General features: G+C 39.3%; 1 long non-coding RNA gene across 2 annotated transcripts in view; it reads right to left on the bottom strand.

The window, feature by feature from the left end:
* The window catches only part of LOC123279894 (uncharacterized), a 59,070-nt gene that overhangs the window by 33,588 nt on the left and 11,439 nt on the right, over positions 1-14,043 (bottom strand). Inside the window, exon 2 of one of the 2 annotated variants that reach the window (XR_011496987.1) lies at positions 10,728-10,821. The exons of the other annotated variant lie outside the window; for it this stretch is intronic. This is a non-coding gene — a long non-coding RNA (uncharacterized lncRNA). The remainder of the gene's footprint in view (positions 1-10,727; positions 10,822-14,043) is intronic. 2 annotated transcript variants of the gene reach the window in all.

Genomic DNA, 14,043 nt, shown 5'->3' with positions numbered 1-14,043 from the left:
TTTGTGGCTAGATAAAGTTGTAGTATCAACGCATGGGACTGATAAGCAATAACTTCAGAAAAACGATTAGCTTTGGGAAAGGAGTGATGGGCTGGGAAAATAAGACTTTCACTCTGGAATGTTTTATTTCTTTAGGAGAAAGATCTGAAGAAAAGAAGGGCAAAATGTTGACATCTATTCAATCTCATCAGCAGGCATATGTAGTGGATTAAAAATGGCCGTGAATTCTTTGACGCTCCTCCCTTCAATAGATGAGTGTCTTTGTCCCCTCCTCTTGACTCTGGGTGGGCTCTGTGATTTCTTTGACCAATAGAATACTGGACATAATGCTGTATCTGTTTCCAGGAAAAGGGCTTAAGAGACTGGTAGTTACCACTTTTGTCTCTTGGGATATTCCCTTCGGGCAAAAACCAGAAGCTTGACTACCCTGAGATCACCACACTGTGAGGAAGCCCAAGTTAGCCGTTTAGAGTTGATGTGTAGAGAGTGAGAGAGAAAGAGATGGCCAGCCAGCCCTAGCTGACCCCCACCGTCCTAGCCCAGGTACCAAGCAAGTTAGTGAAGAAGCCATCTTAGACATAACAAGACCAGCAGACCCATCATGAGAAGAAGTGAGGAGCCCAGATGAAAGATAAAACTGAGGCCCCAGACATATGGCCCCAGCTGAACTGTTCCAGCCTTCTGAAGCAGTTGGAGCCACCATCAAACAGCTGAAGCCCTGCCAAACAAGTCATCCCGCTGTGCTCTGCCAGAATTCCTGATCCACTGCATCATGAGCAGAGTTACTGCTGTAAGTCACTGACTTTGGGGATGGTTTGTTAGGTAGCAATAGATCACTGGAACAGCACTAAATAGTTTAAATATTTTATATTTATATATATTACATAGTTTATATATTTATAATATATATTATTGTTTATAATAGTTAAAATAATATGTTTGTTATAGTTTGTGTTTAAAATAATTTACACTTAAATTTCCTAAAAATTTTAAGAAAAAAAGAGAAATAAACACACGAGATTTTCTAAAGAACAATAAGAAACAAATCAGACGGCCAGAACTGATTGAGCCAAAAACATAGCTATTAGCTGTCTTGCCAAAATTAAATGAATTAACTAAATCCCTAAACATTGAGTTTCCTTTTTCTATGCAGACATCCATTCAACTTTTTGCTCTTCTGTAGCCTCAGTTGCGTGATTAAAATACAAAAGTATTGGTTCTTGCTGAAGGTTCAGTACCTCCAGCAGGGGAGCAGCCAGAGCTCCAATCAACATTAATTTGTTTCACAGGTTTCTTTCAAAACTGCCACTGCTGCTCCTCCACAATCTACCCAGCCCAGATACTTAAGAACTGTCTTAGATTCTTCCCTTTCCTTTATCTTTTAAGATACAGTTGATTCTAATTATTTGCAGATTCTGTATTTGCAAATTTGCCTGCTTGCTAAAATTTATCTGTAACCCCAAAATTAACATCCATAACACTTTTGTGGTCACTTGTGAACACGTGCTGACCAGCAAAAAAAATCTGAGTCACCCCACACGCACGTTCCCAGCTGAGGTGAAACAAGGTGACACTCTGCCTTCTTGTTTCAGCTCTCAACTATAAACGTGTTCTTTTTGCAGTCTATTTAGTGCCATATTTTTCTCATCTTTTTCCTTTTTGTTGGTGATGTCACTGTTTAAAATGGCCCCCAAGCACAGTGCTGAAGTGCTGTCAAGTGCTCCAAGCACAAGAATGCTGTGATGTGCCTTACGGATGTTAGATAAGCTTTGTTTAGGCGTGATCCACAGTGCTGTTAGCCATGACTTCAATGCTAATGAATCAACAGTATATATCGAACAAGGTGTCTTTAAACTGAAACATACATTAAATAAAGTTATGAGCAGTTGATGAAAATGTTGTGCCCAAAGGTTTGCAGGAACCTAACCCTGTATGTCCCTTAGGAGCAATGGTTCGTATGCACCAATTCACTGTTCATGGTGACTATGGAACATAACTACCGTGAATAACAAGAACTGACTATAATTTATTATCAAGGCTCAGAGGACTATTTTGCAGAAGGATTGTAAAAGATTGGTCTTTCTGGAGATTTGGAGCCATTAAGACTTGAATATTAAAGTTAACAGGAGTACATCTACACCAAACTCATGAGATAATACAGGTGGCATCATTGTTCTTGCCCGCTAGACTGTAACTGTCATGCAGACAGGGAGCAAGTCTGTTGTATTCAGAGTCGTGTTCCCAGAATCTGTCATAGTATCTGATCCATAGTAAATGTTCAATAAATATCTGATTCAATCATTCACTCATTCATTTAAAAATATTTATTGACCCTCCACTATGTGCCATTAGATGTGTATACAGCTCAGTAATAAAACTGGCAAGCTTCTTGTCCTCAAGGATCTTACATTCTGGTGGGAGAAAGACAATAAACAACAACTGAGAAACATAACACGTCAGATAATTAAACAAAGAAATGTAAAAAACATCAGCAAAACAGAAAGTATGGGGTTTGGGGAGGGTTGCTATTTTATGAAACTTAGTCAAAAGGTCTCTCTGATGAGGAAACTTTCAAAAGAAACCTAAAGGAAGTGGTGCATGTGGATATCTGGGATACCTGCAAAGAGCTTGGGCCAGGAGAGATGTGTGTGTGTGTGGAACAGCAAGGAGGTTAGAGTTCCACAGTGCCACTCTTCAAAAAGAAAGAAACAGTGCCTTTCAAAAGAAGAGGGAAGAGGCGGGTCCCATTGCCTAGTGGTTAAGTTCAGCACACTCTGCTTCAGCGGCCTGGGTTCGGTTCCCAGCTACAGACCTACACCACTCGTCAGCAGCCATGCTGTGGCAGTGACCCCATACAAAATAGAGGAAGATTGGCACAGATGTTAGCTCAGGACGAATCTTCCCCAGCAGAAAAAGAAAAAAAAAAAGGGACAAGTGTATGGCTGGTTCTGTAGAGACCCCAAGCATTCCCACTTATACTCTTTTGGTAAGAAAGTCAAACAGTAATATTAAATAAAAACAGTATTTATCATCAAGTAGAATTACCCAGCATTTGAGATGGGGCACCCCTTCCGGGAGTGCAGAAAGAGGGAAATACGATTTGATTAATATGGAGGGAAGATAGAAATAGTCTCCCTTTTCTCATATCAAAACCTGCATAATACACAAAATATAATCCCTGGAGGATATTAACTATTTGTGAAAGCTAAACATGTACTTTTAACCTATGACACAAGTTCTGAGCAAGAGGCTGTAACTGCCTCTTTCATAACCTCGTTTCCCAGGAAAGCAAAAGCCAAAAAGAAAAGATACAAGGAAAAACAGGAAGCAGTTACACGCTAACCTTCCGCAATGTTTCAGTTTTATTAGATATATACGTCTTTAAAAAGGAAGAGAGAGGCGTATTCCTACAGCTTCCTATAGCCAAGATAATACTCTGTCTTATCATTTCTCATGTTACAGTGATCCATCAAATATGCAACTGAGTCGTTATAACCTGGCCGTTAGAGACTAAGAGGTTATGTTTCAAAGCTATTCATCTTTGGAATAAATAAATAAGATTTCATTTATTTTTACGACTAACATCATCATCAACATTTTATAAGTTAGATACAAAATGTTAAAAAAAAAATCCCTGTTGAAATACAAAACAGCTAGGCCCTAGTATAATTGCGTAGCTATAATCTAATCACTGATGAAACGGTCAACACTTCCTTTTTCCCTGGGCCTTTGTACATCTCCAAACAGGCCTACCGGAGGCCTTCACTGCTGGTGCAGAAGGGAAGGAAAACGCTAGCTGAGGGACACTGCATTTTTGGAGAGACTGCACCCAGCGGTCAGCGCATCTAGCAAGAGTGGTCCACGAAGGCCCGTTACTTCTTTGCATGTGAATTGAGGGGGGGAGTCACAAACACTGAATTACAGCTTCATAGAAATTGGGCATTCATATTAGTACATGACATTGAATTTCAAGCCTACAGCCAGTAGTTAAAAGAATTCAGGTCCAAGTACCATAAAAATCTACCCAGCAATTCCACTCAAAGCTTTAGGATGGACCCACATGCGCCTGACTGATCGCCTATTGGCCAACGGCTGAGGAAATCCACTGCCTTTCCAAAATATTGCCACTCTAAAAACACCGTTTACTCAAAAGAGGTTTTACGAGAACAAAGTAGCTGAGACATGTGCCATTTTATGCAAATAATAATGAGCTAAGACAGGCACCAATTCTGGCCCCAAATGCAAATTTTATGGAAAAGAGAGCAGGGCCATTTGTGTTTTCCTTTGGCTTCTCTTGTTCTGCCAGCGTTCTCTCTCACCGTGTTTGTCTTCAGGGTACGGGCAGCCACATCGCTGTGGTCTGGCCTATGCACATGAGGAAAAGTCAGTTTGCCATTTGCTAAATTATTTATGAGCTCAGCTGGTGCTTGGATCTTTTATTGAATAATTTTTCAAATAAATATTTTATAAGCAGCCAGAGGCTATTGGTATTTGACGCATTTCAGAAAATTAAAGGATAAAATTTAAATGGTAGTGTAAAAGACAAAAGGATCATCATGTCTTTGTTGATAGAACGCTCACACCGCACACACAGTGGATGGGTTTAGACGTTGTTTAAATAGACTGCTTATCAAACCGTGCTTTTGAATTTAGATAAATTTTCCTTTAATACAGGAATCAAAAAATTATAGCATTGCAATTTCTTCTTTGATATTTAGTATTAAGTTGGATTTTGATGTTCTTGGTACTTTTAGAATTAGATGTAGGTTCTGGGCTTTGTTCTGCATCTCAAATTAGCTAGTTTCACTGCTTTAAAGCTATTTCTCTAGTAGTGATTTTTGTCAAGAATAAATTGCCTACTATTTTCCAAATCTCCTATATTTCACCTAAAACTGAAAGTTTTGGTTCTTTTATTTCTCTTTTTTGGTGAGGAAGATTGCCCCTGAGGTAACATCTGTGCCAATCTTCCTCTTTTTTTTTTTTGAGGAAGATTAGACCTAAGCTAACATCTACCACCAATCCTCCTCTTTTTTTTGCTGAGGAAGGTTGGCCCTGAGCTAAAAACCGTGTCCACCTTCCTCTATTTTATATGTGGGACGCCTGCCACAGCGTGGCTTGACAAGCAGTGCTTAAGTCCACACCCAGTATCTGAACCAGCATACCCTGGGCCACCAAAGCAGAACGCACGAACTTAACCACTGCACCACCAGGCTGGCCCCCAGTCTTCCTCTATTTTGTATGTGGGACACCACCACAGCGTGGCTTGATGAGCAGTGTGTAGGTCCATGCCTGGGATCCAAACCTGCAAACCCCAGGCTGCCAAAGTGGAGCACACGAACTTAACCACTATGCCACAAGGCCAGCCCCTGGATTCTTTCTTAAATATGAATTTAGTGCTTGCAAGCTATGGTGTGAAATAAGAAAAAGATGAAGACCCAGAAGTTAAATGCCTTTAGAAACTGACAGAATAAGGGTGAGAGAGAAGTCAGATAAAACATTGAGATCTCAAGGTTGTCTGTCTGGGAAAATGCTGGTGCAGGAGCAGAAATAGAGATGTCAGGAGAGCACTTCACTGTGGGAGAGATGACGAGTCTATTATCAGGCATGTTGAAGATGAGATGAGGCACTGACAGAGTTATGTCCAACGCATTATGTCCAACCAGCTGAGGTTATGTCCAACAAGTACCTGATAATGCGGGGCCACTGCCTTGAATTGTGGAACAAATAAATGAACGAAGCAGACGGATCAAGCAAATATTCACATTTTCAACAAATAATGTTGTCATTAATACTGTCTTCTTTTACCTCAACTGTTAATACCAGGATCACTTTGTCTATCACAAAAACTTTATTTCATCTTGAAAATTAAGCCAATAAACTTGCATTCATTTTTCTTCTGCAGAGCTGAGCGTGTAAAAATCTTTCAGTACAAACGCTGATGAAGAATCCAAAATACGATTAAGCAAATGCCTTAGATTGCATAGCATAGCACATCTCAGGAGGTGAAGGAGGTTCAGCTTGTGTGAAACTTTAAGCAAAGTAGGCAGTGTTTAACCTTTAAGCTGATTGTTAACCAAAAGGCTATTTTCTTCATGTAGATTTCTTCATGTAGATTTTAGTCAGTGTTTTCGCCAAAATTATGTTTGTGTTTATACAAAATATGGGTACATAATGTGTTGTATTTAGGTGATCTTTTCAATCAAGGAATGAAAATATCCTGTAAATGTTTATTGTTTCCCTGGTCACATGATATATTAAGAATTGAGCTCCAGGATTGCAGACCTTTACAGAAATTCATTCTGTGCAGTTTTTCACAGACATGCCTTGCTTCTCCACGCTCTGCCTTATTCCTGGGCTCTCTTGTCCCCACAGCCCCAGCGTTAGCCTATTATTGGGCCCCAATTCAACACAGGCCAGAGACAAAGGTCAGAGTTCTTAGTTCCCAACAACAGAGTCCCTTCTGATTGGTTTAAACAGAAAGTGAATTTATTAGAGGATGAGTGGAGGGGTTGGAGAAATAGATTTGAGACTACACTTCCAGGAATAACGCCTATAACCAACCAAAGAACAGGTCCAATGAAAACCTGCCACCACTGTTGCTGTTGCTACAGGTGCTAAAAGCCAGGACTCACCCTCATTTAAACCACTGATCTGCTCCTTTGGTATCAAAAACACCCCTGCAACTGCTGCTGCCACCACCCCAGCAAAATGGAAGTACCACGCAGAACCCACCCCCTATTATTGCTCATTTCCAAGCTGAAGTCTCCCTTGGACTCATCTCATTGGTGGAGAGTATGTTATACACCTGCATCCCAGTACAAGGGAAGCTGTAATTTATGTTCTGACTTCTACGTTTCCTGTTTCCCAAGTCTCCTTTGTTGCTAATCAGACCCAGGATTCAGGGTCCTAGTGATGACCACTGAGACTCCATGACAACCCCTGAGTCACATCTTCCCCTGCCCCAAGGGCCCAAGTGCCCAGGACTGGGCTTCCGCTTTGGGTGAGCTGTACTGTCCTGTCCTCGCTCATTCATTTCCCTGGAAATCGGAGTCCTGACCTTTCTATTAACCCAGTACCTGAAGTTCTGTTAACCCGCCCTGCCCAGGCCAGTCTCCTTTCTGTAGACCTGAGATGCCCCTGGACCCCAAGGCACCCAATCAATGTGCAATTAATTTTGAATAAAGAAAACATTTCTGGGGCCAGCCCCGTGGCTGAGTGGTTGGGTTCACGCACTCCGCTTTGGTGGCCCAGGGTTTCACTGGTTCGGACCCTGGGCGCGGACATGGCACTGCTGATCAGGCCATGCTGAGGCGGTGTCCCACATGCCACAACTAGAAGGACCCACAACTAAAAATACACAGCTATGTAGCAGGGGGCTTTGGGGAGAAAATGGAAAAATAAAAAATCTTGAAAAAAAATTAACTTATAAAAAAAAGAAAACATTTCTGCCAATGAAAACACCTCCTAGATGACAGTCTCTCTCTTTCTGCTGGGCTTTGTTCAGCTCTTGGAATCCTGATAATTCTCATCAGGAATCACCAATCTGCTGTGTGCTACCTTCCAGCAGTTACCTTTCCGGTCCCCTAAACCAACAGAAATCTGGCTGGACCAACACCGTGTGACAAAACTTTAGACAAATCATTTAATCATTGCAGACCTTGTGTTTCCTCTCTGCAGGGCAAGTGTTTTCTAGATTATATACACAGTTCTCCTAACGTTTATAATCGTACACAGTTTCTATATGAGATATTACTGTAAAATAGGATATGCCTCTTTCCTCTCCCCACTATATATGGTGTGAGGATCTATAAGATTCAAACAATATCGTATTTTTTAAACTAGTGTACTGAGCTTCCTCCAACAAGAGGATGACGCCAACTACAAAAGAACTTTGTAGGGGCCAGCCGCATGGCCAGGTGGTTAAGTTCACGGCTCCGCTTCAGCAGCCCAGGGTCTCACTGGTTCGCATCCTTGGCGCAGATCTAGTGCTGTTCATCAGGCCATGCTGAGGCGGCGTCCCATGTAGCACAACCAGAAGGACCCACAACTAGAATACACAACTATGTACTGGGCGGCTTTGGGGAGAAGAGGAAGAAGAAGAAAGAAGATTGGCAACGGATGTTAGCCCAGGTGCCAATCTCTAAAAAAAACTCGGTATTTGTAGCTAAAAGATCTTAGTACGAGCCCTAACTTTTCTACTTACTAGCTGCATGTCATTGAGCAAGTCATTTAAAATTTCTGCATTACCTTTTATGTGAAATAAGGATGCTAAGCCTGCGATATTATAAATTATAATAAATACATATTTTGGTCTTTATCCACATTTCCTGGCTCAGTTTCCAAAACCCTTGGAATTTCCTGAGCAATAAGAACAATGGGAGCATCTTTTGCTATAATATTTGGTCTCTTGTTCTCAGTTCCTGAAATTACTTCAGAGCCCTAAAGTGAAAGGCCTGTCTTATTATTCATAACAAGCCTCTTTCAACCACGATGGAATTTATATTAATGAGGAAACTTTTGGAAATCCTCTAAAGATGGGGGAACTGGTTGCCAGGGAAATCAACCATGAATAAAGGGTTGGAACTTTCAGTCCCACCCCGTGATTTCCAGGGAGGGGAGAAGGGCTAGAGGTTGAATCAATAACCAATGGTCAATGATTTAATCAATAGTTCCCGTGTAATGAAGCCTCCATAAAAACCCAAAAGGAAGGGATTTGGAGAGCCTCCAGGTTAGTGACCCAGACATTTCCATGTGCCATCATTCTGGGCCCCAAACTCCACAGGGACAAAAGCTCCTTTGTTCAGGACCTCACCCTACGTATCTCTTCCTGTGGCTGTTAATTTATATCCTTTAATATCCTTTGTAATAAACCGATAATCTAGTGAGTAAACTGATTTCCTGAGTTTTGTGAGCCACTCTAATAAATTAATCAAACCCAAGAAAGGGGTTGTGGGAACCTCTGATTTATAGCCAGTTGGCCAGAAGCACAGGTAACAATCTGGACTTGAGATTGGCCTCTGAAGTGGGGGACAGTCTTGTGGGATGGAATACTTAACCTCTGGAATCTGATGCTTTTCAAAAATTGACTTGAATTGTAGGACACCTCGCCGGTGTTCAAGAATTGCTTGAGGACATGGGGGAAAAACAGTCACCACTATGAAATTGGGCGCAGAATCAAAAGCCCCATCCATCTCGGGCAGTTATGGTGAGGCTCAAATAAGACCATGAATGTGAAAATGCTCTATATACATGAAAAAACAGAAAACAAATATAAGATATTATTAATGATGATGTCAAGAGTTTGTAGTCATCCATAGTTCTAAAACTATCCCCAAAATAGGAAATTAGATAGAAATTGATTTCCAAATAAAGTCTCTCCTTCTTTTCAGTTCATGTACATAATTTCTATAAAAGGAAGCTGAAACATCTACATTGTGAACCTCCTCATGGAAGATGGGTTAGGAAATTGTCACAAAAGAGCCAACGGGTCCATATGAGTCATGCCATGATGGCTACGCACCTGTAGAAATATGTCAGGAGACAGAGGCAGAATATTTAAGTTGGTAACAGAATTTTCATTGAATTCTCTTAATTAGCTGACACCAGGGGAGTAAATATAATCCACTCTGCCCATTTCCAGGGGCTCCTAATGTTTCAGGAGTCTATCTATTTTTATTACATGAATTGCTTTACAAATAAGCACAGTGTGAAGATCAATGCTTTATAAAAACTGCATTAATGCACTAACTTGTTTAGGGCCAAGAAGAGAATAAGAGCACAGCCTAGAGAGAATTTAATGGGCCCAGCTTGAACTTTCTCAGCCAATACAATTGAACACCTGTTAGCAATCATGGAGAAGTTACAGAGAGTATTAAGCATCTAAGCACACTGCACTAAATTGCATACTCCAGCAGTGTCGATTTATTTTCTCCTGAAGTTCCTGTGGATAAATTTCTCACCAAAGGGTTATCCTTGAAAAAACCATATCTCTCCCTACTAGCAACATTTAGGATGGGCCAAAACTGAAAAGTAACCAGGCTCAATACATTGAGCTATGAGTTGAGGAAAAATTAATTACATAATAATAAAAATCTTTTGCTTGGAAAGAGACACTATAAGCAAAGTAAAAATAAAATGACAAATTGGGAGGAAATCGTTGTGATATAGATCACAGAAAAAAATTTAATAGTCCTATTATGTAAAGAACTTCTTAAAATGCGGAACAAAAGCTTCATTAACCCTAGGGAAAAATGAGCTAGAGCCTAAAGAAAAATGCAAATGGTTCTCAACCATAAGAAAAAGCAAATGAAAACTTCACTGAGATATCATTTCTTAAATATCCGAAATTGTGACTAGGGAGTCTGTTGGTAAAGGGCTAAGGAAATAATACTTGTTCATGACAATATCTAGCAAAATTATATATGAATTTATCTTTTATCCAAGAATCCTGCATCCAGGAATCTATCCGAAAGATAACACTAGCAACATTATGAGGAAATATATGTACAAGGAATTCATTATGAAGTTATTTGAAATAAATAATACTGAAAGTAACCATAGTGCCCATCAAGAGAGGATTGACTGAATAAACCACGGTCCAGTGATTCTCAAACCTTACGTGCATCAGAATCACCCAGAGATCTTATTAACACACAAATTGCTGGGCCCCAACCCCAGAGTTTCTGATTCAGCAGGTCTGAGTGGAGCCCGAGAAATCACATTTTTACCGAGTTTCCAGGTGACGGTTGGTGATGCTGCTGGTCCAGGTGCCACACTTTGGGAACCACTGCTTAGTCTGTCACACAATGGGATATTTTGCAGCTGGGAAAAAGGAAGGAAGAGTATCTCTATATATTACTATGGAGTCATCTTTAGTTATAGTTTTTAGTGAAAATAAGCAAAATAGAAAAAAAACTTTGCTTGTATTAAAAAGACTATGAAAATTCTTAAAGTGGTTGTATCTATGGGTGAGAGAATAGAGTGGGGTTAGACTTCTTGTTACAAATCTTGTTTTACAGATTTGACTTTGGAAGAGTGTAAATATCTTAGTTAATTATAAAGCAAAATAAATTTTCAATAAAATCTCTAAAAAAATAAAATAATATGAAACAAATGGACCTAAACGTATATCCCGTTGGTGGTAGAACTACACAGGAAGGAATAATTCCAAATGATGTTAAAACACAGTTATTTCACTCTAAAGCCCTCATGGAATATGCCTGACAAAAAGATGTATGAGAAATAAAATTTCAAACTCTTCTCAGTAATTATATCATTGTCAATAGGGTAGGTATTGCTACCCATAGATTACTATGTATAACAAAGAAAATTAGCCATTATGGGATATTTTTAATATTTTTAATTCTGTCATTCTCGGTGTCGTGATAGACAGGATCCTTGGCACAGGAGAAAAGAGGCACAGATATAATATAGAAGAGTTTATGCACAAACACTATAATCTTGAAGTATCAGAATCAATTCATAGTTTATTTTATCTCTTAAAAACAACACGAAATAAAACATTTCTTAGCTCTGTTCTCTAAAAACGTTACCCAGATTGCGGTCTCTAAACACCATTTCTCACTAAAAGGAAAGAGAGTTCTTAGAAAAATGGCTGACTCCAGGTCAGAGTCAGGAAATGTACAAGATCTCAAGGAAACGCTCAACAACTACTGAGGTCTTGCCAAGAGGACTCAGAAGCCAACTTAAAGAAATTCCTGCTAGCCAAAGATAAGATACCCTGAGGCTCAAAGAGAGTAATAACTGCAATGGATTGAATGACATCAAATATGTTTAAATCCATGAGTTCATAATACTCAAAAAGAAATAAAGAAGTGGGGGGGGTGCTGAATTGGTCACCATTAAGACATGCCAGTGAACCAACACATTATTTTAAAAACTGTTAAATAAAGGAGAAGGATTCGAACACTTATCCTGCCTTTTTATACAAACTGTACTACTGGGTCACCAAGTAGACGATGAAGAATGATCACTATTTACAGAGTATTCTATAGTGAATTAGAATTAGAACAAACCATTTTGCAACCCCTAATGAAATAATGGATTTGGTAGTAATCATCAACAGCTGACAACATCACCAAACTAGAGATAACCAAATATCATGTGTCCCCTAATGAAATAAACATCACCTTATGAAGTAGTCTGGCCAGAAAAATTGAACCTGAGTCTGACTAAAACTCTGGATCCAACAACTGATTTACATGAAATTCAAAGGACAAAGAAACATGTATGACATCACCATGGGAACATAGTCAGAAAATCCACACTGTAGGGAACTTCCAGAGAAGCAAACTAGGTTCTTCAACAAATTGCAAGGTAGAAAAGAAAGAAGATGGAAGTGAAATTATATATTAAAAGAGATACGCCTCTTAAGACATATCTACCACTTACAATGAGGTGACCTTATTTGAATCCTAATTCAAACAAACAAACTTTAAAAAAAGAGAGAGATAATTGGAAATTTGATCACTAATTGGCAATTTGATGTTAAAGGATTATTAATTTTTGTATAGCATCATGGTTATGTTTAAATAAAAAAGATCCTTTCCTTTTCAGTCTGAAATATTTATAATGAAATAATATGTCTGGAATTTGTTTCAAAACAATATGGGAGGGAAAAGTGAGAGGGGTAGTGGTGGGGTGCTAAATGTTTACCAACCAGCTTGGGAGTGGGGTTGGGATAGACCTGATTTGTAGCATTTGTACCATCTGCTGATCGCCGTGGTGTAAATACTCACACCGTGGCTGATTTCAAGCTATCAAGTTGTGTGTCAGAACTTGGAGTTGTGGAGAGATGCTCATAATCTACTCTCTCAGAGGCATGAGCTGGCTCCTACCCACCACTGGAGAAGGCGTGTAGGTTAAACAAGGTTGGCCAGGAGTTGCTAAGTTTTTCCCTTCAGTAGTGGGTACAAGCAACTTCATTATCTTAACTTACATGTCTGAAATTCTCCATAATAAAACATTTTTAATAAAAATTATTAGCTTTCTTTCCCTTAGAAAATATGCAAAATAGTTAGACCGTATTGATGACTAATGAAATAAGAAGTAGGAGTTTTTTCAGTTGTTAAGTGCTCTTTTGTGCTTAAGTCTGTTCTCAGTCATCTTCTGCATCAAGTAAAGGATTCTTGCTTTTGCTTCTTCCTAAACTACAAGGATGAGAGTAAAGTAATATTTGAAAAATATATACGTATATATATATATATATATGTATACATATATATGTGTGTGTGTGTGTGTGTGTGTGGCTGTGTGTACATATCTCCAGTCCTCCATGTGGCTTTGAGGACTTGACCTTAGAAGGTATCTGATTTAGGCAATGATGAGTATAGAATACCTTCACAGGCATTTCACTACAAAATACAATGAAAATATATACAAAGTTTCCTGAACAAAAATAACTTTGGGAATATCTCTTTATGATATTCTCCCAACTAAAATTATGCAAAAAAAACTTATGAATATATTATAAATACATTATATTTAGGACATACTAAATGACACACAACTTTATCGGGAAGCAAATTGTTCCTTTTTTCATAAATTCCAAGAACGCTTCTCAAAAAACTCCATGATGTTTTACATCAAATTTAGCAGCATGAAATCTAGACTTTCAATCACAAATGTAATACTAATAACACTTATTTAACATCTACCATGTGCCAGAAAACTGTTCTAGGCATTTTACCCAAGCTAACTAATTTAATCCTTTCAGCAACACCATGAAGCAAGTACTATCATTATCCCCATTTTACAGATTGGGAGACAGAGAGGTTAAGGTTACACTACTAGCAAAGGGTGGAGCTGGGATTTGAACCCAAGTAGCTTGGTTCCCAGAGCCAAGCTCTGGACCCAGTACTCAACAAGGAGAGAGATTAGCCATAGCATGTGCATCATCATTCACCCAGTGGCCACTTGTGGCAGAGTGGAAAGAGCATTGGAGCAGAGAATGGGCTCTGCCTCAAAATGGCTGTGTCACTTGGAGCAAGTTACTAAATCACTTTGAGTTTCAATTTCTCATCT

The sequence above is a fragment of the Equus asinus genome, chromosome 22, assembly GCF_041296235.1.
Source record: "Equus asinus isolate D_3611 breed Donkey chromosome 22, EquAss-T2T_v2, whole genome shotgun sequence".
Lineage (NCBI taxonomy): Eukaryota > Metazoa > Chordata > Mammalia > Perissodactyla > Equidae > Equus > Equus asinus.
Note: the sequence above shows the minus strand (reverse complement) of the source record. Positions and strands in the feature narration are given on the sequence as shown.